The 26,564-nt window shown below is 39.6% G+C and overlaps 1 long non-coding RNA gene across 6 annotated transcripts in view; it reads right to left on the bottom strand.

Annotated features, from left to right (window-relative positions):
• The window catches only part of LOC126637983 (uncharacterized), a 42,736-nt gene extending 28,759 nt beyond the window's left edge, over positions 1-13,977 (bottom strand). For 4 of the 6 annotated variants that reach the window (XR_007628481.1, XR_007628483.1, XR_007628485.1 and 1 more), the window contains exons 1-4: positions 13,935-13,977; positions 7,384-7,530; positions 2,421-2,525; positions 898-1,052 (exon numbers count right to left, since the gene is read on the bottom strand). This is a non-coding gene — a long non-coding RNA (uncharacterized LOC126637983). Of the gene's footprint in view, positions 1-897; positions 1,053-2,420; positions 2,526-5,528; positions 5,577-7,383; positions 7,531-13,934 lie in introns of those variants that run through there. The other 2 variants (XR_007628482.1, XR_007628486.1) reach the window with 2 other exon arrangements.
• Positions 13,978-26,564: the final 12,587 nt, after the last annotated feature.

Below are 26,564 nucleotides of genomic sequence, written 5' to 3'. Positions count from 1 at the left end.
CAGCCTGAAAATTTTCTTTGCCTGGTTGAAGTATTTCAGAGGAAGAGAAACTGCTGAAGTTTCAAATCCCTGGATGAGTTTCAAATCCTTCCAACTTCCAGATAGAAAATAGGAAAACAAGCTTAGCAGTGAAATTCTTACTGCTGCTTTACAATAAATATCTTTTAAACCTCCAGGCAGCCAAACTCAGTTAAAGTCAAAACAGGACTTCAACAGCAACTCTAGGGAGCCCACCTGCAAAAGCTCAGCAGGGGTGAGGGGTGGTCAGTGTGTCCAGCTCTGATCCCAATTCCTGATAACAGGCCATTATACCACCATCTGCCTTAAGATGGAGGTTTATGTGTGACTGGTGAAGTGGCTAAATTTCATGTTGAATTCTGCTATTAAACACTGGCTTATGCTTATATGGGTTCTCTTTGTCCCACATTATCTGGGAGAAAATTTGTTTAATGCTGACTCTAGTTTGAATATTTTTTTTTAAATCCTCGAAATTTATCATATTTGATATAATTAAAGTTTTATAATGTAATTTTTGTCATTAAAATGAATTAGCTATCTTTAAAATAAAAATAAATCTTTGAATAAGACATATCTTTAAATTAAAGTAAATAACACAAATATTTTTATTGTATTCCTGCCTCCAAAGACAGAGTTGCCTTAGTAACGATGAGCCATAGACACTAAAGGGAACCAGCTAAACAGGCCTTAGAGTGGAATAAAATACTAAAACATTTTTAATATTAAATAGAAAGCTTAAATTAAGTTTTATAAAGGCTTTGCATTCTGTGATCCTTATCTTTACTGTGGTGCAGCATCATATATTCTGAGCAACTGGAAAGCTCAATATGCCCCATTTTTTACGTTACCCCATTTGGACCAAATTCTGCAAAAATTTACCTGTGAAAATGTTGAAGGTGACTTGAATCAGCATCAGCTGTGTTGGGATTTAGCCAACATTCCAAGAGGAGCTGCAGTTGTCCTCCCCATCACAACCAGATGCACATCACTGGCAGAACAGGGGTTTTTGGGACGCCAGTCAAGAGCTATCACATCTGAAATGAAACAAATGGAGGGAAATCCAGATCACTCCATCCCTTTTAATATTGGAGCAGCAGAACCAAAGAGGGGGCAGGAGGGGTGAGGGAGGGGTGTACTGAAATATTTCTATGGGGCAAAAAAGAATTGGACTTTGTGGATAGATCCCCAACTTTTCAGTTCCCAGCCATAATATAGCTAACTGACCATATGACCAAGATTTTCCTGTTGTTTCATGAAATTATTATTTTTTTTACTGTGACCCCATAAAAAGGGGGATTATGCTGTTTTAATGAGTGTCTTAATTACAAATAAACAGGCCCAAATGTTGTCATTTTTCTACTTTCTGCCCCCAAAGCCAAAACTCTACTTCAGTCTTTATCCAAGACCATCTAAACTTCTCTGTCTTTAAAAAATATATACCATACTGAGTTACAGTCCTAGCAATGACAAAAAATAACCTTATTAATTATAAACCGCCCCTTTTCCAAAAGCTTATCACTAATCCAGTCTAAGAGCAGTTGAAACTCTTTAGTGAGATCACATGTTAATTTCTGATAATCATCACTAAAACTGTCTAATTATTCCAATTCATTATTCATTATGATGACTGAAACCTCTTTTATCAGCTCTTTTGACCTCTATAGTTTTATTATTCTTTAAATCATTTACAGCATGTCTCTGGACATAGATGAAATTGTAATTAACCTTAGAGATATCATCAAACATTTTATCAAGTTCTTCATCCAAAAGTTTGGAGAAGGTTAAGAGCAGTGGGCAGAACTAAAAATAAAATGTCCTTAGTGGTGGACCTTGCTCATCCAAAACTTGTTGTGAAATAATGGTGTAAAATCAAGGTTATATATGAACGATGAAGAATCATTATTCGTCCTTTAGATGAATATTGTCTTAGTTCCTGCATAGGACGACAGTATTTTTAATGATATCCAATTAAACTCAATAAACCAATTAGCATTAACTCTCAGGGTAATTACATCTCTGGGCTTGACAGAGATCATACTTCAACCAACATGTTAGCAGAGCTTGGAGACTGAATAAATGTGTGGTTTACCTCACAAGGTCATCTCCCTGATGTTATTATCCCTGACAAAGGAGTCGGCACTGCAAGAGCAGAGCAAGATGGCAAATGTGCACACTTGTCTGATCCGGCTTTTGCCCAATTTTTTTGATAGGCAAGAAACATCTCCTGGCAAAGCTTAGACAAAACTCTGCATCATTCCAGCCCTTCTTAACAAAAATGGAGGAGAAAAGCAATCTAGCCATGCAGAAATTAAAATAGGAAGTGCCAAGATAATGCAATTTTACTTTGTATGTGCTGGAAAGGCTGGCAGAGCAGAAACAAGAGCCATCCATGCATGGTGTACCTGGGGAGAGGCTGCAACTGTGAGACTCTTGTATCTGCATTAGGAATGGTGAGTTATGCAATTCTCTGGCTGTATTTCCCAGCAGTTCTATTCCTGGGCAAATCACTTAGAGAAGAGAAAAAGACCAAATCAAAATCTTTTGTGTTCATTCAAAACCAAATTCTGCCAAGTTTATGATACCATCTTAAAATACCTCAGAAAATATTTGAAGATTGATTAACTATTGATTTCACTGAGTCTAGTTCCAATTTCAAACATATGAACATTCTTTAGATTTTATTTAGTTTAGGCTTTGCAGAATCAGTCTCCTACTAATCAAATATGCAAAATGTTATTAGGAGAAGACAAGAAAAAAAAAAGTCTTATTTTGATTCTTCTTTTTTGGGTGGATGGAAACCGTGCAAGAAATTATTTACTACACAGCATTATAACACTTCCTGCTGTCTTAAAACACAAAATTGAAAAAGGCAATAGACATTTATTACTGAGAGGTATACAATAAATTTATTTCTGATTTGAAACTAAACTGATCACCAATTCAGTTGCATTTTCTTAACTAGTTCACCTTTCCCTAAGACCTTCACTTGATCACATCAGGAAACCTTAGGAAAAGCATTTGAGAAGAGATAATACTAATTCTGCTGTGACACATTTAATATTATGCCAGATATGACAGTTGGAAAAAATCCTATTTCCAGCATGAATTTTTCCATTGACTCTTAACCACAGAATTTGATTTTAAAAGATTTTTAAAGTTACACTTGAACTTCAGTGGTAAGCGCTTCATATTTGTGAAAACAGAGAAGAGATAAAGCAGTGCTCATGCTTCTGAGCCCCCGGATACCCAGGGCTAAATCCTGCTCTGAAATGCATCAAGCACCGATTTCAAAGGCTGTTGCCTTTTCCCTGACTCCAGTGCTCCCGAGGGGCACAACCTCCTGAAGAGGAAAGGGGGGAATAACTGCACCTAAGTGCCTTCTACACAGGTCTCCTGCTGTTTTCCTGTTGTGGCAGCTGATACAAATAAATACAAGAAGATGTCAATGGCCTTTGTAGGTAGGTGGGATGACTTGCAGGATTTGCTCAAACCAGACTGTCTGAAGGTTTGGGGGTTGCATCCAACAACTGAGTGGCTTGTGTGGCTGAGACTCCAGAAGACTTCTTTTTCAATTTCACAGCACATATCTGAGATGTTGTTCCACAGATGTTGTGTATATAATCTTACTAACACACCAATTTAATCAGGTCTGCCACAGTACCTTAGCTATCATTTAATTGACTGTGATTTACATCTTGCATATTTAATAGCTATGCGGTTTACCCGCTTAACCAAAAAAAAAAAAAAAAAAAGGACAAATATTAACAAATGTTATACTGTGAACTCAAATTAAATATGATGGGTTTATTTCTCTGGATTTTATATTGTACTAAATAAAGCTCACAAGCTGAATCTATAGAGAAGAAAAAAATTGTTCCTAATTATACCTTTCTAGCTTCTTACTAGAAATCGAATCATCATTGCTGATACAGCTAAAAAGATGTCATTATGTCCCGCTCATGCTTAGCACCAGATCTTTTTCTAGTAGCAGGTGATCCTTTATCTCCCCCTTTTTCCTCCAGGTTAACTGCATTCAGCATTGTCCAAAAGCCTGCAACACATCTCATGACATTTCATAAGCTTTATATATTCCATTTTTCCCTTTTACTTGTTTCCTCTGGTAGTTTTAAATCAGTTTATCTCTCCCACAGAGCAGAGGTCCTGACCTGACACGGACCTTTGACCGTGGCAGTGCTAACACAAGAGCTCACTTATCAGAGCCGAGTGCCTTGGAAACCCAAAGACAGCTGGCACTTACTGAGAATGGGAGCTTAGTAAAATTAATGATGTTGTGCTGAGACACACAAGGTAAATATTTTGATATGTTAGAAGAGCCTATATTCCCATAAACCTCATCCATATGGGCACCGTACACGAGTGTGGGCTGAGCCGGAAAGGGAAAAGGAACATTTAGTGCCAAAAAAGTGGTTGTTTCCTCTCCAAAACAGGTTTGATTTTTTTCCTCCTACATCTCTATTTTCTGGGATTGAATTTTAAAATAAAATGGAGGTGAGTCTGCTCATCTCTGGACTTTGGGGAAAATTATTGAAAGTCAGAGATATGTGGAATGTACCATGGCCTCTTCTGTACACCACATGAAGGGGCAGCCAGGTGAAATTCTTAACTCAATTTGTCATCAAACTTATGACAAACTATTTGTGGAATAATATCTAAAATGAAACTTTGATATCAAATGCTAAGCAGAGGCAGATATTATTTTAGCAAGACCCCACTGAGGTTTTTGAGGACAAATTCAAAATATCAGTAAAAAAACCTCCACGCTAGGCCTAACAGGGCTTCCCACTGGGAACTGGAGCAACTTACCAGTTGAGTTTTTCCAACACAAACTTGAACTATTCTTTAAATCTTGATATTCATTTTCTACCTGTTGCATTAGAACTTGGGTCTGTGCTGGATTCATGAGCACCATAGTGTCAGCTCTGTTTCTGATACATACCCATACCATGTTTTATTTTAAGATTTTCACTCATCATACAGATGCAGCATGTCTTAACCTAGCTTAGTTTTAGCAAAATCCAATCTAGTATTGGACTGGGTCCAATATTACTAGGTCCAATCCTAGTAATGTCAAAAGGATAAGGTATATGAGTAGGAATATGCAAATAGCTTCTTTGTTGTCAAATCTGTATTACTCCAGTGAAAACTAGCTTGGCACATAATAAAAGTTGTGCTACTAACATGTCAACTGGAATATTAATATTACTGGTGCAGCTGTTAAGATTCCAAAGGTTTCAATTATGTTTTTACCAATAGATTTTTTTTTCCACCAAAAGGATGCCTTTCAAAACAATCACTTGCTATTTACAAACAAGTTGTGCATGTACTTTAGTGACAAATTTCCTTTTTCCTTAGCATAGGAAAAAAGATAAAGCCCTCATGTTAATAGATAGCCTCCTGGCTTTATTAAATATAATGGCAGTCTTACCACAGGCTTCAGTAAAAACAAAACAAAACAAGACAAACAATCAAGCTTTCAGTTCAGTGCTTACCTGTCCATTCTGCTTTTCCTTCTTGCTAATAAGGCATGGTCCAACTTGCTAGAAAAAGTTCATATTCTTTTACCAAAAATTCCTTCTTTGGCACTATTCTACAAAAATGGACTAATCAGTGTTTTGAATATAAATTACAGAAGCATAAATAAAGAAGCATCTCTTTTTCCCTTCCCCTCTTGTTCCATCTTCAAGTTTGGCTTTGACTGAAGTGGGATTGCCAGAAGAGTTGGACAGTTTACGAGATGTCCCCAAAATCCTGAATGATGTGTTTTTTGCTGAGCCTATGCCCCACAGGATCCGCCAAGCAGACATCACACTAATCCAGTATTGAACTATTCAAGCATGTGGGAGTTCGAGCTGTCAAGAACTGTAAGAATCATATGCGAGAAACTCAGCTTTTCTCTCTTTTTCTTGCCCATTTCATATATGTAACCACATTTATCAATATGTTATGTGTTCATCTCACCACTCACCTATTTTGATTTCTTGCTTTGTAGAAGCCACTATAATCAATCTAAACCAATCTAAACAGTCCAAGGAGCCTCATCTGTTCACTTCAGAAAAAGCTTCTGTGAAGAAAAGGCTTTTACAATTCATGCACAAGATGAATGCAAGGGTAGACAGCTGAAATGGGACAACTCTCAAAGTGCTCACAGGCTTCCACTGAACCCTGAACAACAACTGAGCCTCTTTTTCCCCTGCATCTGCAAACATTCTTACTATGGCCTCAGAAAACAGTGGATAGTTTGGCAATGAAGAATTTATGCAAACCATTAACACTTTGATTTCGCACTCTCCCCAAGTTTAAAGAAAGAGGAGAAGAAAGGTGGCCATCAAGGGCAGAGAGACTACCCAGCTGCTCTTGCTCAGGCTCCCTCTGTGCTCAACTGTTTGCAAATGCAACAGCATGATTTGGTTTAAACACAGGGTTTGGTACGGCTTTAAGAATACTACACAAAATTCTGAGCGACTCCTCAGAAATGCCTCGACATAGCTTTACTCTTGGGTTGCACAGTGTAACTGACTCTGCCCCTCTGAGAAAAGGCTTTTTTCTTCCTTCTTGAAGACCTGTGGTTTTGGCCATGCTCAGTGCGGAGATGCACTGTTGTGTACAGTCCCCCCAAAAAAGTTAAGAAAAGCAGATCAAGAAGGCAGACGCTCCCTGGGGTTGTTATATGATCCCATGAATGGAAAAAATCCCAGCTTGAGCTCTCTGTATCAAAGTAGGAAATCTCTATTTCAAGAAAATGTTTTTATCATTTATTATGTCATAAGCAAGAGAGTAAAATAAACTGTTTATTATCATGTATAAAATGCTTTTGACCAGCCAACTGAAAAACTAATTTCATTTTCTCATTACACTGCCTCAGGCATCCTTTAACGTCAATTTTTATTACAGACAAAGAAGGGAAATTAAAATGATCAGTTACAGTAAAAGAAAAAACATTTGTTTCAGATTTTTAAAAAGTAAGACTAATAAGCACTGAACCTGCTAATCATTCTTGGTAATTACCATTAATTTTGCAGGAAATGGAAGAGAGATCCTAGGGATCTGTATTTTAATGCCCCAGAAGGAAGTCTCCTGTGTGGAAGTATTAAGGTTTCTAAGAAAATTTGAAACAGTAAAACCAGGAGTGTCTGCAGAGACTGCTGGGTCTCATTGCACTGGAATAGGAAAGTTAGTTATATAGATGCTCCCTAAAGGAGAATTAGAGGCATTTTTCTTGCTTCTAGGTGGAATTTATTGTTCTCCTTTGGGTACGATTAAACTAGCTTCACCAGCACAGTCACATGCCATCACATCTTTCACACTTCCAAAGAACATCAGATTGCAACACTTCTGTGAACTCACCAAACACAACCACCCTGTGCCCACATGGGAGGTCACTCAGAGCCCCTCTTCTGCCTCCACCCCGGGGTGGGTCATTGCAACCCTTTTCGTCCACAAAGTGGTCATGCCAGAGCAATCCCAGGCTGAAAGCAGCACCCAAGGGGATCCCTGAAAGAGACAGAGCAGGAAAAAATAAAAAAATAAATCTGCAGGTACCAGTGGCCCAGTAACTCGTTCTGTGATGTGGCTTTTCACCAGCTCTGAAGGCCTTTTGGAAATAATTGGTCAGGAAGCTGATAAGCAGCAAGACCAAATACTATTTATAGCTACTTGATATAGGTATTTACTTGTATAAGTAGTATTTATTTTGTGATTTTTTTAAATTATATTTTTCTAATTGCCTTGAAAGATTCAAAGAGTGCTACAAGCTCATCACATGCAGTGTCTGTCAGAACCATTTGAAAAACATTGAATCATCTGGTGCTTGCAAGACCTTCCATGAGCTGCATCTACTGGGGGACTGGCAGCAGGGAGGACCTTCATGGGTGTAACATCCACTGTGCAATGATACCAAAAGTGACGCGCTTCTTTCAAGGAGCTTTTGCCATAAACTCTACCAAAGCAGCGTATTCCAACAAGACAATAACACAGTAAGACATTTCACAAGAAAAGAGAATGCCACATCTTTCTCTGTAAGGATTTCATAGGCATTTCCAATCCAATGCCCAAGATACTCAGAGATGTAGGAATTCAGGTTATTCATTTTCCTGAAACGTCTTTAGCAACCATCATGTTTCTTCTCCTTCCTTTTCCTTTTTTCCTTTCCTTTTCCATAATTTTCTTCCTTTTTGCTGAAATCCTGATCTACACTGGGAATTATGAGTTCCAAATGATGACAGAACATTACCTTAAATGATTATCACTGTCTTGCACAGAAAACACTTGAGGAAAGTGTGTTTAAATATATTAAGTTTCAATTCACATAATATTAAACAACCAACTTAAGACAGCGGAGCTGATGATGGATGGAGGAACAAAGGTAGAAGCATGGTCAGCTCAGTTGCTTTCTGGAATCAAACTACAGATCCTTACCTATCTTCAAAACTCTAAAACCCTCTTAAACCCTACTAAAATGGTAATAGTTAGGGATTATTTACTTTCAAAGCATCGTTCAGGACACTTCTTCCTGGGACCTGGGTGAGAAGGATTGCTCTGGCCAGTTCAGGCCTGATTCTCAGCTTTTGGATCTTGGTGGAGCTACTCTAATTTAATCAGTAATTAGGTAGTTGATACTGGTTCAGAACATAGTTTTTACATGCCTCTTTGCAATGAGATAAACAATAAGACAAAAAAAAAAAATTATGAGGCAAAAGTGTCCTTGTTTAGATCTGACCCCTAGACAGATGTTTTTCTCTTTTGTTTCATGAAATTTGTTTAAATATTTCAGGCTGGGGCTTGAATGATCACCAATAAAAGCCAACTTAACATCTATTTCCTTTCCAAATGACATGTTGATTTAGGACTGCATGGCACATCAGTTATAACATGGCTAAGCCCACCCCACCTTAATTATTCTTTTATTTAAGTCTACACATTATCTGTAGGTGTTTCTCTGCCAGGCTAACACTGAGGCTGTGGCAAGTACCTTTCACTTTAAAGTTCTTCTGGCTTTTACCAAGCAAAGTTAATGTTATTATTAAGCTGTTGAATCCTAATGTAATTCATCTTAAAAACAGGCAGCTGCAAACAGTTAATGCATAAGGATGATGAGCTTGCTCTCATTGCACTCATAGGAACCTATCACTAGCTAACGGCACTGCAATATGGTTTGCTTGGGTCTGTAAAACAATCTAGTCTTCCAGGACATAAAAAGTAATATAACATTGGATTAAGGGTATAAGAGGTGCTAAAATAACATTTCCAGAAAGCAAGAAAGACAGTTAAAAAAGAATGCACTCACTACACAGAAGTAAATACAGAATTTTGAGAATACCTTCTATTATCCCTGTGAATATTCTCAGGAGGATAAGGAGGCTTTATATCACAGATAATTAAATGCAGGCTCTTTACTATTATATCTGTTGTATTCCAGAGAGCAGTAGGTTATAGGGCAATAGACTGAAATTAGATTTTAGTAGAACATGTGTCCTGACCTTTCTTTAAAGCAGATCTATTTACTTTATAATGCAGTTCATCTTGTAGAAACTGATGTACTCATAGCCAGTGTAAAGGTTAAGACATATGCGACTCTGCCTCTAACTCCGACATAATTCTCTTTGCTTATATTGTGCAAAGAGATATTTTAAATAGCCAGTGTAGAAAATAATCTTTCTTTGTGGTGATGTTAATTTCAGCTATGGTAACGTTTATACATGCAGTGGAGAAAATGCCTTTCTAAATTGCAAATCTAATGGGCCTGATCTTCTCAGCGTAAATCAGAGCAGCTCCACTGAGTCAAACACTGAAGCCAACGAAATTTCACTGATTTATATCTAGGTACCTAACTTGGAGCTTAAATGGATTAAAGCCAGATTTACATGATTGCAAGTGATAAGATCTTGGCCTCGTGTACTTTGATACATTATGGGCCAGATTGTGAAACCCTTATGTCAGTGGCACAACTTGCATGAGTAAGTGCTCACCGACGTGGCTGTGGGCTGCACAATCTGGCTCTGTATTACACAGATGTAAACAAGTAACCAGGAGAAAGTTATTAAGTGGCTTTGATGATCTCATAAATAAACACGTCATGACACTTAAGTAGCTTTAATAGTATCAGAACCACAAGAAATATGTACAGTCCTATGTTACAGATGCCCTGTGTTGTAGCCTTTAAACAAAACGGATGAGAGTTGAATCAACTATATCATGCCATGATTCTGGATACCATTTGATTTGCAGAGTCAAAACAGCATAAAATAGGAAAATGTTACACTGTTCAATGCAAATACGTAGTTTTGCACATTCCTCTTACTACTCTTACTGTTGTTGTCTATTGATCACTCAAAATCTTTTTCCTTTTGCTTGTGATCTTATTTTTATTTCTTGATCTTACCTGCCTTGATGTACTTTATTTTCCTAGCAAGACCTTCACATTTTGAGCACTACCTTTTTTTGCAGTAGGTAAATTTATCTATTAATACTTTTGTTAATTTAACACTAATGCATGTAAGACGTTATAAGTGTGTGCACACATATTTCACTGACATTAACACACATACACATATATTAACAAATTTTGATTCTACGTACATTGTGTCAGCTAATCCACAAGAAACACAGACAAATTTAAGTGGTGACAGCATCCAGAGTCTTCAGAGGTACACTGTGTAGTAACTACCCCAAAATGCATGCCTAGCCCTGGAGCCACTACTGTGTCCCGGCAGAAAAACACTTTGTGATGTTCTGCAGCTGCTCAAGACCTGTGTAGTCACATTGCCATAACACATCACTTACTCAGCAGAAGGTGAGAGGTCATTGAATTAGCTCATTTAATATGTCTGTAGCTCTTAACCACTAAACAGTATGTAACACTACTACCCAAACTCATGGGTCTTTCTCTACTGAAAATACCTTGAACCATAAATACAAAAGAAATGGAACAAAATAACATTTTTTCTTTCAGACAAGTAGTAGTTCATTTTAAGCAAGTTTCCTTTGAACCTAGCCTGGCCCTTTGGGAAACAATCAAAATTTGCAGCATGCAGAGACAATACTTGAACCTTCAATTGGTTGGGAGGAGAAATTGAAGAATGGCATCTCAGCAACTACTCAGACTTGCAGAAAGTAAAACACAAGAAGACTTTTATAAAATAAGCATCTAGAAACAAAAGAGGAACTAAGAGATTTGCAACCAGAGCCTCCTGGACTCATCCCACTCCAAAGCTGTCTCGTCACGGACCAGGAATCTCTCACTTCCCATGGGAGAAGCTCATTGCAGATTCACCAACACTGGCACCTCATGGGGCTGGAAATACAGTTCCCAAGGAGCATTTTGTCTATCTCAATGATAATTCTGAAAAATGTGTTTCCATTTAGGTCAATGGACATTCCAAACAAAGCTCAAGTAACTGGAACAAACAAAATAGAACGGTAGAAGTATAAAATGTGTTGTGCACCTATTCAGCAACACAAAATTCTTCCTTAATCTTTGAGAAATATAAAAAATTTACACATTAGAGAAATAATTAATTTGTTTTAAAAATAATTGTCCTCATAGTTTTTATACCTAATATTGTCATTCCTCTCACTCTGTGTAGAATTCATATGAATTACAGATTCTAGTTTTACAAGCCATAGTAAAAAGCAATAAGCAGTAAAACTAGGAGGTTTCAAGGGGAGAGTCTGGACCAATAGCTCTGTTCTGACATGATATGATAAATATCGATTCACCTGGCTGTTAGGCCTTTCTACTGGATTATCCCAAGTCAGTTTTTATTACTGTGTGCAGAGACACATGGAGTGGTACCACAGGGCTCACCAGTTAGCAAACACTGCGGAGTCCGAGGTTTGTGGCAGCAACAGACCTGGGAACCTCCTGCACAACCTGCCTCCCCCAGCAAAGCTGAGCTTTGCTACAAAGGCTTAAGACAAGACCAGAAAATTTTCCTCCTAGAAAAGGAAAGCCCAAATACATAGCATCTGAGATCATCTAATTTGCTGGCATCAAGTCATACATGTAGGGAAACAGGTAAAAGAGTGGCCAGGGAAGGACTTTGGCAGGTATATTTGCCCACTACAGTTGTGGGGGTTTTTTTCTAACCGGGGGAAGTAAAAGTTGATTTTAAAGGGTGTGATCTCTGCATTACCGCCTGCTCAGCCCTATGGGCAACTGGGCTCTCAGCAGGAGCCCCAGTTCCTCTTGTACTCCTGTCCTTATCACACTTCCCTCTGTTTTATGGCTACCCAAGTGAAGAAGTGTGCCCTCCTAATGGCACTCAGGAGAGAGGGGAAAAAAAATTCCAGGTTTCTATGTGAGAACCAGACTTCAGAGAAAACCCTTAAATATTTTGATGGAGAAGCACTTTTTACCAGCCAAAGTGCCAGGAAAAAAGGTTATGATGGCTAATAAATACAGCTGCAGCCCTACCACTATCACATCTGCTGTAGAAATGGGAATTTGGAGAGCTACAACCATCAGTGTTTCTGCTGGTACCACAAAGAGCAGAGGAGAGGGGCCCTTACAGCAACATGGTAGCACATGGGTTTCTCTGCATCCTCTTCTCTGGGTACCTGGAGACTCCAAGACCTCTGGCATGACCTTAAACTCTGCCGCTGCTACAAGCAATGGGAGGCAAAGCAGCAGAAAAACTTCCTCTCTTTTCCCTCAAAGCAGAGCTTTACTGTGAAAGGAATGATTTGTCCTGGAGTGAAAAAACAGCTCCGAGAGGAGCCAGCCCGTGTGATGGTTGCTATAGGAGTCCACTTACAGGAGCGAGAAGTAGCTGAGAGGCTGTAACAGAACATATGGCAAAACGCGGTCTGTGCTTCCCTGTGCTGCTTCAGAGACAGCAGTGAGATTTTCCCTGTGAGCACTAACAGGCACAGACTGGCTGTGGGGAAGTTCTTGCAGCCCCTGGCATGGGTGCCTCTCCCGTCCTTTCCCCCTTTCTCTCGTTTTTTGGCATTTCTCTGAAGTTTCTAAACTCTCACCCATTCTCCTTCCTCAGAGCAACTGCACACAAGGGCTGCATTATGCACTGGGAGATAAGGGAAATGGTGAATCATGAAATGCCATATGTGGTGGGTTTTTGAACCATTGTATAAGGTCGCTTTCTACAGATATTTTTTCCAATAAAAGGCCAGGCTTTCTCTTAGTTAAAATGATAAAATAAAAAGCAAAAACCACAAGCTCAGTAATCATCCTCAGTAATGCAAAATTTACTTACTCTGGCAAACTCCAAATCTTGGAGCAGTTACCACTGGCATAAGGGATATCAGTACTGATTTTAATGTGAGCAAAATGGCTTCTGCAGTATTCTTAAAGAAAAAGTAGATATATTATGGAAGAGGCCTTACATAATAACCTTTTTGTAAAGCTTGGATGGCAAGATGATTCTGTAAGACACTGAAGTCACATGTCATTAATCAGAAATGACAGTCTTTATTCATGTATATTTGACTGAAACTGCATAATTTTAGCCTCCAATAGCCCTGAATAAATGACCCTAAGTATAGCACTTTTTCAAATTGACAGTGATTGATGATGGACCAAAAAATTATGAACACTGAAGAAGTAAACATGAAAAATAGGCAAACCCTTTAGTATCTCACAGATTTCTTGTTTTCACTTTTCCAACTCTTTCACTCATTTTTATCTCTATAACCTTGCTCATCATGCTTTAATCATTTTTATGCTGCTACATTTGTTACATTTTGCCTGCAGTGCCCCCACGCTAAAACCTGAGCTTGCTGAAAGATTCGTTGAGATAAATGGAATTGATTTCATATTTTCCCATTCATGAAAAGAGTCTTTAAAGTTAGAAAGTCTTTATGCAGTATTAGACTAAAGAAACTGATTACTTCTAGACAGCACTTATCTACATCTCTCGACAAAACTGCAGAGCACTTACTCACGTGAGCAGCATTCCTTACAGAATGAGTGGTTAACCAGCCTCACCAGAGCTGCAGCAGCCGGGCAGCTTCCAAGTCCCTTTTATAAACACAAGCCACCTGACTGACCACGGGATAAATAATGTAAATAATGTTCTCTAAGTAATTAAAACCCCGCCCTATTGATCGTTTTACAAACCACTATGTGCTCAAACTAATTGATGAAATAGTAAACAGAAACCAGAAGCTAATTAAATTCGTTGTGCATAAACTAGCCCTCGTCTGTAGCAGTATCCACTGCTGGAATTAATTACTGACCCCACCTCGGACCCAGCACTGTGCCTTGACACCAGCTGATCCTCCCTGCATGGAGAGGACACAGGACTGAACCTGGAATTAAAGACAGTTTCTATACTGTCCCCAAAGGGTCTGCCTGTATTGGAGCCTGGGTTTATGGCCTGACATCTATTGGGGACAAGCACACTGTGGCAGAGGGGATTCACCTATTTGCTGATAGGGCTGGTGCAACTCTCTGTGACCCACCAGGATGGGACCAGCTGGGAGACAGGAGAAGGGCAAGTGCCTCCCTGCACCCATTCCCTCTGCCCCTGCCATCAGTCACACAGCGAGACATGGTTTATGATTTCAGATGGGCTTTAGACGGTTTAATCTACAAAACAGATTTCATAGCATGAGCAAAAAGTGCAAGAGGAAAGCCAGTGGCTTGCAAAATGTAAAACCGTTTGGACAGTTCTTGTAATTCAGCTCCTCACAAAAAGCTTTAACATCTGAAGATTAAATTAGAAATAGGCAGTGGCCTTATTTTTTTCTCTTCAGATCAGGTACTGGCCAACTATGAGCATCATCCAGAAATCACCATGGCCCTGCTATTTTATTCTGCCACTGAGGCTGGTGGTTGAGCTGATCCATCACATGCCATTTGATTTCCACCGCAGTCTGCAGGGCTGAGTGTGTGGCAGTGGTTAGTTGTCCTGGCAACTGAAACACAGTTTAGATGATGCTTTTATCTGGTATTGTACAACTACACAAATCCCTTCTGCCTGTCAGGCTCAAATGAAAAGTTTTTGGGGTTTTGTTTAGTCTCATGGCATTTTTTAAGCCAAAAAAGTCTTATTTTTAGTAAGAGATGGAAGTTGTTATGAAGGTAAAATGAACTTTGAAACTTTCTGTTGGTATTAATTCGCTGTATTCAAAAGCTTTGAAATGATTCAGGGAGATTAAAATTCTGCATCGTTTCATTAAGAGCACACTGATGCACGTGCTGGTAGACTGTATAAAATGAAAGGCTTTTATTATCACTTTTCCCTATCATGAGAGTGACTTTCATATTGGATTAATAAGGCTAATATTGCCACTGCATTATCACTTTATGAAAATTTGCTAATGAGATTTGAAATTGCTTAATGAAAATATCCCAGTTCTTCCAAACACCTACCCTGCTGACCACCTGCTGAAAGCTCAACTGCACAGCCACTGCAGAAATAAGGGGTGAGTACCTGATGAGCAAAACCTTGATTTTCTCACACACTGCATCATGTAATGTCATTCCACATCAAGGTCCCCTGAGTTACACCATGTCGGCCCGGCTTAGGGTTTCACGCAGTGTAACAGAAGGTGACATGGTGTAATCCAAAGCAATAAACTCTAGGGATACTGTTGCCTCATTAAAGCACTTGTGCAACAGGGCTGGGTGCTGCCAGGATCAATATTCCCGGTCTGCTGAGCCCTGCACCCTACTTTGACCCCACATCTCTCTCCAAACTGGGGTGGGCAGACCATACTTCAACCACCTGCCCCCAGCAGCTGTGGGCAGTGGGAGTACAGGGGGATATACCCTGGGACAGACCTGCTGGCAGTTCCCGTATTTAAAAAAAAAAAAATTAAAAAAAAAAAAAAGAAAAAAAGAAAAAAAGAAAAAAACCCCAAACCAACAGCAGCAGGAATTATTCCCTGCTGGCTACTTTGAACAGCTTCCACTTTGGGGTTGAAAATGAAGGGCACATTTTTTCAGTTTAAGCTTAGCTTGTCTCACTTTGCTGTTCCTTGCCCAAAGGAGGTATAACAATGGTTTGGACACTTACAGAAGTAGTTGCGCTTGTGAATTTGCAAAAGGGAAGATCTTGGAGGTATTTACCATTGGGAGATGCCCAGGAGCACTTTGGGACTAGAAAAACAATTGCAATAGATATACAGACCAAGTCCACAGATTTGCAGCAGATCCATTAAAGAGGACCACTTCTCACTTCTTACAGTAATTGCTGAAGGCCATCTGACTCCTCTGGAAAGCAATAAAGCTCCATTTTTTCCCTCATTTTCAGCTGTCACAATTTTCAACTGGGCCATAAGACAAAGAGAAGGAAAACTGGAAAAGTCTTGGTCATAATTCTGCATTCCCTGGCACATTTCTCAGCTGTGGAATTATGCAACAGAGGAATCTGTCCTCGGGTGTCTGCTTTTCTCCTACCATGTGTCATGGCTTGTATTGCTGCATTCAATGCCCAGTGAAACAAAAAGAGCCCTCTCTGTAGCAGGCAGCTGGGCCGATGTTAGATGTGTGAAGGGCTCTGTACAGTGTGCCGTGCTCCAGGAACCACCAAATGCCAGCATTTATCCAGCAGGAATCTGAAGCATCTGAATTTCTCTTTAGATTTTTTTTTTTGGTCTCTTAATTTTTTGCTATCTTTTCATCCAAGTGAAAAGGGGATGGATAAGGGCCACTATGCAGTTTAGAAACAGATTAGTGAGCAGATGTTAATCTCATCCAAGCACCCACCATGAATTTTTGTTTATTATTAGATCATGTTTAAGACAACAAGAAGATGAAGCTGCTACTAGAGTGTGCACACGTGTTGCACATCAGGGCCATCCTACTCCAGGTTTTAATGCAGAAAACCCAAATTTGGAGGTACAACCACAATAAAACTAATAGGTAGACCTCAGATCAAGCAGTTCTACTTTCACACTGGGCTCCTGGTGCCCATCAGATTCTGGTCAGCTGGGATTCACCAACACTCCAGAGAAAAGTGAGGCTGTTAGGACTTGTTTCAAAGCTTATAGCCCAGACCATTTTAGATTTACTCTTTGATTTCTTTTCACTTCTCCACAGGTTGGTGTGATTTCACAGCACATCTGGGAAACATACACACCTTGATATGAGCACCATGCCAAAGGCAGGTGGGTCAATTGGTTATGCCATTATTTAGTCAATCCCCAGCACAAAAGGCATAAACAAAGTTACATGAATCAATGTTAATAAAATATTAAGTCAAGGACTCCCAAACAGTCTACATGTATTGATCTGACAAGGAAAACCACAGAAATGAGCAAAACCCCAGCCCCTGAGCCAAGCTCCAACATGGCAATTGAGGGACTCAGAGCTCCTCATTCTCATTCACACAAAGGTTACTGAGGCATCTCTGGCAACATAAAGATATCTCAACGGGGATATAAATATTCAGTCCTTAAGGTCCGTTTATATTGCTAGAGGGGGGTAAAATGGCCTTAGGGTAAATGAGAATTTAGATAATAGATTTTAAGGCCAGAAGGGATTCACTGTGATTACTTAGTCTGACCATAGAGTTTTACTCAATAATTCATTTATTGAGTTGATGTCTTCTAGTAGCAGGAGTGCATCTCAGTACCACAGGTATTTACTGTTCAGTGAGCCATAAGGATATTTTGCAATGGATATGCCAAGGCTACACAGTGCAGTGAAGCGCTCTTGTGGTATCCAGACATCCCATTTGTAAGAGCTGGGTCCCTTCTGTTTGGGCTAGATCCCACCAGGCTGGGAGTGTCCAGGCTAATAGTACCACTTGAGCATTTTGGCTGGGGTACAGCAACAGAAGGAGCAGTCAGGCCAGGCATCCAGGGAAAGTAGATGAGAGGAGCTCTTTCTTCAGTGGTTAAGGCAACTGACTTCATATGTGTGCAGGCCACAGCTTGAAACCAGAGACTGTATTTATATTATTCCCACTGTTCTGCTGCTGATGGCCATGGTTACTGGTGCTGAGAAACATGGTGCTGAGGCACACAGCTCCAGCAAAAAGTGAGAAGGTGTGAAGACCTCTGCCCCGAGGTGAATGCAACAGCTCCAGTCTGAAATGCAAGAGGATGCAGTCCCTGACACTGGGGCTCATCTCCCATCCTTCTGGGTACAGAAGTTCATATGCACAGTGCTGGATCAAGCTCTTTGTGCTCTAGATGACCTACTTTTTTTTAAAAAAATTGGGTTTAAAATGTAGGCCCTTGCAAAAAAACAGATGTTGCAACTGAGCTGAACAATCTTGGGTAATTAAATTGTAATAAAAAAAAATGCTTCATTCATTAACTATGGTAATTGACCAAAAAGCAACAGGACACCTGCTATTTTCATTATAACTGCCCTGATATAATTCAGGGTGCAACCTCCATGTGGAACAGGTCATTTAAATTTAACATGGCTTCAGATTATTGTATTAAACAGCTCACAAATATCCCCACTTTTTATTTTCAATCACTGCTTTCGAATCTGACCAAAGCTGAATCCTTAGCCCAGGATTTATAACAAACAACATTTCACCAGATTTTTTAGAGTATTCTCATCTTCTTTTGCTCATTCCTCTAGGATCTATCTAGCATGAAATGTAGTCTTTACAGATCTCTCAATGGTCAGTGAGTGTTGCCTTCTATTTTGTTTATTTGTTAGTTAAATGTGATAATGTACTGCCTTATTGTTATTTGTATTTATTATTTACAGTGTGCCAATAGATGGAAGTGTCTCCCCTGCAGAGTACTGTCTGACAAACAGATGTACTGGAGATGCAAAAGAGCACTTCTATTTTTCAGAGGGCTTTTTCTTACATCCTGCAGAAGAAGGATTTATTGTCTAACTGTATGGATGTCAATGCTGAGCCAATTCTGCAGCCCAGTCAGACAGGGTTCTTGCTGCAGTAATGTATTTACACAAATAACAATCATTGTGGTAATTGGTTGCAAGGATCCCACCAAACACATTTCTTGTAGTTTTAATTTAAGTACTAATGGAGTAGTAGCAAGTAAAAAGAGAAGAAAATAAGATGAATTCATATGAAGTAACCTTTTCAGTAGGTTTTTTTACTGTAAAAAAAATACCCCAAAGCTCCTAAGTCATATCTTGAGAATTTTAGCTAAGCTGCTTCTTGGCTGTGTTTTGTAAGGGCTCTGCTTATTTTCAGTTTCAGCTGTACAACTTGTACAGCACATTGAATGATTTAACCAAGCAGATTTAAAGTTCAGTAGACAGTGTTCTTTGTTAGATTTTAGTCACATACCAAATTCAATAGACTCTGCTGCAGGCGTACGTCAAAGTGCCAGGAAGGCATGAGACATTGTTGAATATGTTGGAGTTTATTGTTTAGAAAAAAATTAAACTTGGTCTCTCATTCAATCTTTTTAATTAAATAGTCATACTCTAAAGCTCAAGGGACAAAGGAAAAGAGAGAATAGAGACAGTTGTTCTGTAAAACACAACAGATATATCTGTATTGAACAAGTCAGTATATGTCATCTTCTCTAAAAATAAATACAAGTATTTTGGGTAAATGTGTTCCAAGAAATGAATTACCATCACTACTGCTAGCTATTACCTACATAAGATCATTAACAAAGGGAATACTTTTCTGCATAAATAGAGCTGTGTTTGTTTCCTAATGAGAACTGCCATCATATGCTCTGCTGGTGAGTTTTGGAAAACAAGACGTAGATCTCTCTGTAAAGACCTCACACAAAAACTGAAGAGCCATATGTGATAGCTACCTAAAAATCAAGTAATTTTTCTGCTCCCTGTCTGCAAATTTGTCCTTAAATATGAACACTGAGCAGACTGTATGCCAGATCCTACGCATCAGGCACCAGCATTAAATTGCTTAAGCCCGGAGAACTGCCGGGAGTCTGCCGAGCCTCCCATTTCAAGGAATCTGCTCAAAGGCCACTATTAATAGTCTGACCACAAACCAGACCCACTGGATTCCGAGTGGGAACAGTTGAAAAGTGCTCAAAGCATAGGCAACTGCACCACAGAGAAACAGCACCCTTTAACATTGTTGCCCCTGCGATGCTGGAAGGATGCTCGCTCTCCAGGGGTCACGGCGGGAAGCACGCTGCTTGCCAGCAGATTTATGGCTGCAGTTTGTTAAACCATGAAGGCAAGATTTTCATTTCAGTCCATCCATGGGACACGGTCCTTTCCACTCTGTGCCATATTTGCCCAGACAGTAAAGCATGTCACCAACCTGCATTAAAAATAACAATGGTTCTGGCTGCTCTCTGGCATTGACTGTATGATCATCAAAGTAAGTAACAACAGAAACAATAAATCTCTCTTATCCTAATAAATGCTAAATTGTGTGACAGAAGTGCTTAATTCCTGCAAATGTAATGAGAATGGGAAATAGTACAAATTTCTAAGATTGAATTACAATCTTTAAATTGTAATCCTGTTTTCTTCCTTGCAGACCTAATTCACAGTAATTTGCAGCAAATCAATCAGCAACTCTTTAGATTGGGCTTCTTAATATTCATATTCTCAATTATCTAGTTAATGTGGCTAGAGACAGTTCATTATTTCTCTTCACTCCAATATTTTTAAATGAAGTTTTACAAGGTTATGACTAAAATATGCACTATTTTCTCATACCAAACTATGAAGTCAGTAAAGTCACCCAATTAATGGTGATCAAATAGGAACCATGGTCTTAGAGGCAGAAACCTCCATCTGTTCCCATTGCAACTGAGTTACTTGGCCAGTTTGGCAGAGCAGGGACAGGTCAATGCTGAGTGTACTCAACTTTAGTAGAATCTGAACAATAAAATAAGGAAATACTGCTAATGTAACTACAGCTTGATAAAGAAAAAAATTAGTTACTGCTCAGTGCTTGGCAATTAAGCTTAAGGCTTGGAAGAGACTAACTTAATGTAGTAAATTTTCCCATTTAACCTCCCATTGTCATGGATTTTACCTATAGAGTTTGTTCATGAAACTCAGCTTTCCCTTCCCCATTCTGAAGCTTCCCAAAACCAGAGTAACTTTTGCAGTGGTCTGAAAATTAGTCCTTTTAACATAAGACTTAAAAATAGAGGTTGCAAAGGTTTACCCAGCGCATTCTCCAGTGTCCGACACCAGCTGCTCTGGAAGGTAAGCACAAGATATCCACAACAAGCTGTTTTCCTAGATTGCCTTCCAGTCTTCCACAGATTTTACCAAACCAGAAATCGAGTCTTTGTGTTGAAGAAACCTGAATGGATTTGCCTTGATGACTTTGACCAGTCCACACTTTGAACCCTCATAAACTTTTAGCATCCAGTCAGGAGGAGTCCAACAGGTTGAATATCTGTTTTGCAAGAGCAATGGGATGGCTGGTACAGGTGCTGTACAGAAAAGGAGTGCAGGATTTAACCTTTTGCATGAATATGTCAAAGCAAGTAATTAACTGTGAGTACAGTAGCCATGTGGCAGGTTTGTTTGGTTTTTTTTTTTAAGCAGAAGTTAACTTTTTATTTAGTTGAACAGGACTGAACTGAATTCTACAAACCTTCATTTTCAAACTACAATATCCAATAATCACTTACAATCCAGGTGCCGGGGAGGTGTGCAAGAACCTTTTAAAATGTAAAATAACATGATTCTGTGACAAATAGAAAGGAAATCATTTTCAATCTGAAAGCAGTTGGAAAATTCATGATGTGTACTCATTAAAAGTGCCTTCAAGATATCAAGACAGGCTTTCTCTGTAAACGCCAGATGAATAAGAATGGTAAACCGCAGCTCTGATGTACAAAACGCTTCAATGAACACAGTTGGTTTTGGTTTATGCTGCTGGGTTGTTTTTTTTTAAAGCAAATCTGTATTGCTTGAAAAAGCTGTATATATACCAAAAGTGGGACAGGAGTAGGGAAGAGAATCTAATCCCACTCCTATGTAAAGACAGAAAACCCAGCAATATTGATTTTCCTTTGCCACCAAATATTGGGACAGTGGAGGCAGCCCTTTTTTTTGTAATTACTGCCTGCTTAATTGCTTATGTGTGGAAAGCAAGACACTGCACTCACAAATACGTGACTCAAATCATACATAAGGGGAAACAGTATCAACTCTTTCAACACCAACTACATCCCCAAATTTTTCCCAACCTCAGCATTGCTCACAATCAGTCACATGGGGTTGCAAAGCTAAACAGGACTCTGCTGGGCTCTGAGTCAAATGGCCTTCACCTCTCTGCCAGCAGGCATATAAGCACAGCTCTGAGTTATAATAATTCTTTTGAAGATTTTAGAAGATTTGGTCCAGTAGCACCAAAGCTACTGTGAGCTTTACAATGGATATCAAGAGGTGATGGCTAAAATCCCAGTGGCACTACAGTAAAAGTATAGGCTGGAAATTCTATATATGATACTGTAATGGGTTAATGAATCTTTATTCAAATGCTGTTTAGTACAAAGAGGAATCACCTGTCTACTCTGTTCCAAGGACTCAGTTTCTTAGAGTACCTGACCAGCAAATCTCAGTAGCAGCAACATTTGCCTTGAGCTGCAGATGATCAGCCACTCACCCTATGCTTTTCCACACAGGAAGCCCAGGAGGATGTTTTAAAGAAACAGGTGCAGTTATCAGCATTTAAACAACCCAGACGTTAATTAATCTCCAAGAAAAATAGTGACCTGGTTCAGCTTTTCATGAAGTCACCTATTAAATTTGCTACTTCAGTTTTAATGAAAACCTCTGTAACAAAATTTTCTTCTCACTTCACTTTTATAGAGGAAATCCTTAACAGAACCAAAAGCTAAAATAAAACATCAATCCTTTGGGAATTCTCATTATTTCTACTTTCAAGGTTCGGAGAAAGAAGAGATGGATAATGAGTAGTTACAGGCTCTTCTACTGTTCTTAAACCCTAATTACGTTTTCATACTCAGGAACATACCTCATAAGGAACTTAACTTTGAGCATGTGCTTAAGAGCCATTGAATCCAAGGAGAACAAGATAAAGAATCCTGGTAATCAGAAATGGTCTCTTGGCAGGCCACAGGTACCATCAGCTTATCTCCAGGTTCAAGGGTTGGCAGAGGCCATTGATACCTATGGGAGACTTAGAAGGGTTTGTTTTGACCTGGGCTTTTATTGGTGTTTATAATTTTTCTGTAATTAAAATCTATGAAATTTAAAAATGTGCTGAATTGGAATCACCTGAATGTCAACAGGCCTGAAGACACGCTTTTGCAGAGCACAGTAAGGTCTCCCCAGGCTTTTAATCTTGCAGGGGACACATAACATTTTAATCTTACAGGGGACACATAACATTTTAATCTTACAAGGGACACATAACATTTTCTGCATGTGCATTAAAATAATTATTTCCATAAATTAGTATTGGCTGTAGCTCTGGATCCTCTAGTGAAGGTGTCTGATGGCAAAAGAATCATAGAATGATAGAATGGTTTGGGGTTGGAAGGGACCCTAAAAGATCATCTCATCCAGTTCCAATCCTCCTGCCATGGGCAGGAACATCTTCCACCAGACCACATTGGTGAAAGGCCCCTCCAACCTGGCCTTGAAATGCTTCCAGGGATGGGGGATCCATAATTCTGATTTCCTCACATCTGATGCAGCCAACACTCAAAATGCTCTTGACCCACAGCAGGGCCTCACGAGCCCAGAGCCCCATTTCACAGCAAAGGTTCCTCACATCTCAGGGGTTTTCTACAATGATCCTGAAAGTCACTTTACCATCAACACTGCCTGGCTGGCACTGGCTGGCTGTTGAGAACAAACATCAGAGACTAATGATGTGGCCTCGAGTCTGCATAAAAATGAGAGTACTGAACCAGTGGTAACAAACTGAAAGTAACATTTGCCCTCAAGAACAAGGCTTGGATAGTGCCTGCACGTGGCCTGTGCCCGGCAGGGACACTGCAAGCCTGTCATGTTATTCCCAGTTGAATATTATGAGCAACAAATACAATTCTGGAGGAATTTTTGCTGTGCATGAAAGCTCATACAGTCATAATTTTGAGAGTGTTCTTTGCCTGTGTTTTTTGGGGCTTGGGACTTTTTGATTCATTGTTGTTTTTTTTTTTTTTTCCCCGGTACTCTCAAATAACCTGGAAGTTAATTTATTTCTTCATTGTGTGGCTTGACTTATTCAACTTTGATTTTCCTGTATTCAATATTGAGACAGTACCCTGTGAAATGCTTTTGGTTTGCTGAACCAGATGATTCTGATACAAAGTGCTCGTATACCCTTGCATTTCCTTGGCTACCAGATGTTGACTGGAGATCTGTCTAATCAAAACCATGCTTCCCCATATGAATGCCTGTTTGGAGTCTCTGTTCTGAGTTGGGCAGCTCATTGTTAAGGTTTCTTAAGGGTGCAAATTATCCTAGAATACACAGTATATGCAGTCTGTCCCAATTTATGCAGATGACCAATTATTTTCTTATGTCCTTTTCTGAGTTCTGTTTCATGCCTTTAGCAGCAGGGGTGAGGGCTTGTGCAGTGCCCACCTCCCCCCTGGCAGCACCTGAAATTACCCTACGTGGGAGCCATGGCCCTGCCACAGACAGGCTCCCACAAGGATTGTGTAACTTTCCAAAGAGGTGACCTTCCTCCACTGCTCAGGTTTCTGGTGTCTTAGTCCACCTGTTTGTTTGGTCCTCTTGTGCTCCTGGCACCCTTGGAATGGCCCTGGAGAACTGTGAGTTACTACCTGAGATAAAAAAGATAAGGCCAGGAGTCTTGCCAACCCAGACAGAAAGAATTTGAAATCACCTTTACCACATTTGTATGTTAACCAAACCTCCTGCTCAGTTAGGAACACTGCAAGTATTTTGCATTTTTTACAAATAAGGCACCTCATTCTGGTAGCAGCTTTTCCAAGTATAATGGCACTGTAGTTCTATAAAATAAAATGTAATACAATACTTACACTTTCCAATTACACGATTCTAATTGTGAATAATTACACAATATCTCCGGCCTTTTTTATGGCTATTTCTGAGTTTGTGTACACTATATAAACACCATCTGTAGAGAATGTAAGACAACTGCTGTTGGAGCACAGATATATAAAAGTGTATCATCAACTTTTCAGTGAGCATCCAAACAGCTATTGTCTGTACTTCCCTGTAAACTACATTAATTCAGCAACTTACCCTTTTGGATTCACTCTCTTGCTTTATTGCATCCAAGCTTACAGATCTCCTGTACTTTCTGTTTACTGCCAGAACATTTATGCATATGCCCCAAATCCCTGGCTCCACCTCCATCCCATCCTCCCTGGGCTCCATCCAGCACGTGTATCCACATCCTGCCCCAGCCCCTCCGTGTGCGGCTGTGATTATGCACCAACAGTTGACACAGAGCAGTGGTTTCCAAATTCTTGCTGTGAAAAGCTTTTGAGGTGTTTCAGTAGAAGGCTGCTAGTTGTGAATACCAAAGCAGGGGCTTTCCCCTCTGCAGAGGCCCCTTCTTAAGTATGAAGTACAAACAATGAAAATGAAAAGCAATAAAAAAAGAGAGATCTGGGCTTTGAATCCTTCTTAGGGTCAAGCACTAAACCCTCTTTTGACAGCTACACAACCCACACTTGTTCTACTCAAGAGAATTTGACCTCAAGTAAGGAATTAAACAAAGTGCATATTTTGTCTACAGTGGACAAATACATTGTTCTAAAGCAAGAAACTGCAGATAAAGCATAATGATAAGGAAAAATCCCCACATTCCCAGAAATGAAGCCCTACTATGATTTATACCCATTTAAAGGAAAAAACAAAGTATTTCTGATTTCATTGACTTTGTGTTGTATGGCAGAAGGTTAATCAAGCTAAAGCATTATATTTCTCCTGTTATTGATTAACCAAAGTCAAATAACATTATCATTTCACTTAATGCATTTAAATCACAAATATTTTCCCAGATGTTCTGCACAGGCACTTTGCAGATTTCAGTGGAAGCTGTTTACATGCTGAAACATTGAGCCTGGATAGAAACATTTCCCTGTGATAGCAACACACACCCGACAGTTTTCATTTTCTCAATTCAGAAGGAAAACTGCTGTTCCTCCCTCTCCTTTGACATCTCTTTCTGCAAGAAATATTCCTACGTCACTGGAAAATAATTACGAGCTTGCTCATAATGGCTGCATTTTTTGTGTCCATTTTCATCTAAGCCCTGGCCAAAGTCTCCTGAAATCACTAGGATTATTTCTACTGGCTTCATGGCTTCTTATTTAGTCCTGAGCACACTGCAAAGTTGGTTTTAATTTAAAATAGGTCTGGTGGTGTTGTTTATGCATGGGATTTGGCCTACTGGCATAGGGGAGATCTCCTGTGCTGTGAAGTGGCTGTAGTTACACAACCGCTGGCCAGAAGACGCAGTGATCCACAACGGGCTGGATGGCCTGCTCCCCTTGGAATTGCCAGTTATATCTTGCCGTGACTTTTAACACTTAAGTGAGGTGAAATGACATAAGCATGGAACCTGCTCTGCAGCCGCACATCCATGTCCTGCTGTGCCCTGCAGTGCTGCGACTGGCACCGGTCCCCAGTGGGGAGCTGCCTGCTGAGCAGCTGAACGGGCAGAGATGCAGAATCATGCATTACCTCCTTTTTTTGC

The sequence above is a fragment of the Myiozetetes cayanensis genome, unplaced genomic scaffold (genome assembly GCF_022539395.1).
Source record: "Myiozetetes cayanensis isolate MyiCay16 unplaced genomic scaffold, myiCay2020 scf16, whole genome shotgun sequence".
Taxonomy (NCBI): Eukaryota; Metazoa; Chordata; class Aves; order Passeriformes; family Tyrannidae; genus Myiozetetes; species Myiozetetes cayanensis.
This window is presented reverse-complemented; position numbering and strand designations above follow the sequence as displayed.